Below are 3238 nucleotides of genomic sequence, written 5' to 3' on the forward strand. Positions count from 1 at the left end.
GGTGAAAAGATTTTTGGAACCACCCTTCTGGTCCTGTAAAGATTACATTTGTAAACCAAGGATAGTTTTGTTTTTTTCCCTCCTTTTCCAAAAGAATTGGGTGTCCTCCCCAAGGACTGACACATCTATCCATCCATGTTGGAAATCTTCACCACTCCTCTTCTCTGGAAGAGAAGAAGTGAGAAGGCCTCTCTGGAAGGCCCAGGCTCCCACAAGAAAGAGGCAAATGTAACAGGAAAGATAGGGAAGACTGAGAAATCCACCCTTTGCTCCACTGGGCTGGTCCTCAGAAAGGAGTCAAAAGGAGAAACCCTCACCCATTTGGCAGCAGCTACTGGGGCCCAGTGAGCAGTGGGGCCTTTGCAACACACCAGAGGAACTCCAGAGTTCCTTAGTTGCTTCCACAGCTACTGGCCTGTTTGCAGAGGGTGTGAGGAGAAAGAAAAGAGGAGAACACCATAGAGGAAACCATAGAGGAAGCAGTTCCAGATGTCTGCACATCACCAAAGTAACCAGAATAAACCAAAACCTAACCATCCAGAAAGTTACATTAACATGACTTTCCAGTCCCATTAGACTGGCAACCTATCTCCAAAGTACCTTATAAACAGAGTTTCCCTTATAGGGAGAACACTCCAAATTGGAACCATAGCCCCCAAGATGGGAGCCAAAGCTCCCCAGATTGTACAAGGTCAAAAAAGGCCACTGTGGGACTCTGATGTCAAGCTGTTCTGGGGAAAAGGTTATTTAAGTATTTAATTTACAAAGGAGAGTAGTATCTATTAGAGAAACAATCGACTTGTTCTCCGCTGTCAAAATTACCTGGGGCTCTAGTAGGGGAAATTAGAATTGGATGCCTCAAGTCCAAGGGAGTCTCCTGGGCAAGTTTATTATCAGCACTTTGTTACTGCCTGATTGTTTAGTTGTGAGCCATTTCAGGGGCCATTGTTTTTCTGATCTTAACATGTCTAATGTGAACCTGAAAGATCTTTCCTTCAGGATAGAAGAAATATTTCCCACTTTTATAAGCTGTATAGCATCAAACACACAGACAGACAAATTCCAAAAAAAAAGGCACAGATTCCAGTATCAATGCATCCAGACAAACCAATTCCCAGAATAGGGTAAATAAATTTACCCTATAAAACAAATGAACTAACTCCAACTAGGCTACCCACCCCCATAAGAACTAGCTCCTAAATGAACTGGTTCCAACTGGACCAGTTCCCAAATGAGGTAAATTTACCCTACAAATGAGCTAATTTCAACTAGGGTGGGCTTGCTCCACGAGGACTTGTTCCCAATGAACCAATTCAGTGTAGAGTCCAATAACACCTCCCCTCTGCAAATGGGTACCAAATCAAGTTGGCTAATCCTGTAAAGCAAAAGCCCAGATTGAGGGGAAAAAATGTTTCCAGTGTGCACACTGAAGCAACTTAACCTTCAAAATTGAGCCTGTCAGCTCTTAACACAAAACGACACACAAAACAAGCGAACTGGCTGAACCAGCTATCAAACTGGGTAGATTGACCCTACAAATGAAATTCAGTCTGTTGACTCTAGAAGTTTGTCAGTTTCTTGTCTCAACTGCCAAGCACCAGGGACAGTCAGTGCCACTTCAGGCAATCTTGAAGGAAAGAACCTCAGGACAACAAATGGTCCCAGCAGCTGCTTGGATCTTGCCCCAGTATTCCCTGCTCATGGCCAGCTAGCCAAGAGCAGCAATGCTCCTGGCTGGCTAAATCAAATTGTTATCAAGTCCAAGCTCACTCTGCTCACTGCACAATAAGCCAATGAATCCGCGAGATGAGGCACTGAGGAAAGGAAGAGGCTTTAATTGGAGAGCCAGCAGACAGAAAAGATGGCAGGCTCAGTTCAGTTCAGTCGCTCAGTCGTGTCTGACTCTTTGCAACCCCATGGACTGCAGCACGCCAGGCTTCCCTGTCCATCACCAATTCCCAGAGCTTACTCAAACTCATGTCCATTGAGTTGGTGATGCCATCCAACCATCTCATCCTCTGTCGTCCCCCTCTCCTCCTGCCTTCAATCTTTCCCAGCATCAGTGTCTTTTCTAATGAGTCAGTTCTTCACATCAGGTAGCCAAAAGTATTGGAGTTTAAGCTTCAGCATCAGTACTTCTGTTGGGGAAGCACACTGATTGAAACCACCCACCCTGGCCAGGCACCATAGTAACCATTTGCATGAGCTGTTTTATGACAGGAGGTTCTGGTAAGGAACAGGGAACTAATAAGCCTCCACCAACCAGAAGAGTTTGGGAAAGGTCAAAAGGAGACACCACCTGTCCGACCACCTCCCAGAATCCTTCTCTCTGGCATCCATCTTGGCTGAACAAGGCGTGCACCACCAGGAAGGACTCTGAGTCAGAATGATTGGCTAAGGACAACCCAGAAACTAATCCCATCACCATAAAACCCGAGACTGCAAGCCATGTGACAGAGCTGTTCTCCTGGGTTCCCTTACCCTACTGCTCTCCACCCAGGTGCCCTTTCCCAATAAAATCTCTTGTTTTGTCAGCACATGTCTCTTCGGACAATTATTTTCTGAGTGTTAGACAAGACTCCACTCTTGGGGCCCTGAAGGGGGGCCTCCCCCTTCCAACAACACTTCCAATGAATATTCAGGACTGATTTCCTTTAGGATAAACTGGTTGGATCTCCTTGCTGTCCGAGGGATTCCCAAGAGTCCTCTCTAACACCACAGTTCAAAAGCATCAATTCTTTGGTGTTCAGCTTTCTTTATGGTCCAACTCTCACATCCATACATGAAAACTGAAAAAACCATAGCCTTGACGAGATGGACCTTTACTGGTAAAGTAATGTCTCTGCTTTTTAATATGCTGTCTAGGTTGGTCATAGCTTTTCTTCCAAGGAGCAAGCTTCTTTTAATTTCATGGCTGCAGTCACCATCTGCAATGATTTTGGAGCCCCAAAAAACAAAGTCTACCACTGCTTTCACTGTTTCCCTACCTGTTTGCCATGAAGTGATGGGACCAGATGCCATGATCTTAGTTTTCTGAATGTTGAGTTTTAAGCCAACTTTTTCACTCTCCTCTTTCACTTTCAAGAGGCTCTTTAGTTCTTTGCTTTCTGCCATAAGGATGGTGTCATCTGCATACCTGAGATTATTGATATTGCTCCTGGCAATCTTGATTCCAGCTTGTATTTCATCAAGCCCATGTCATATATTAAAACATATTTTAAACAATATTATTAAATAT

Source organism: Bubalus bubalis, chromosome X (genome assembly GCF_019923935.1).
Source record: "Bubalus bubalis isolate 160015118507 breed Murrah chromosome X, NDDB_SH_1, whole genome shotgun sequence".
Taxonomy (NCBI): Eukaryota; Metazoa; Chordata; class Mammalia; order Artiodactyla; family Bovidae; genus Bubalus; species Bubalus bubalis.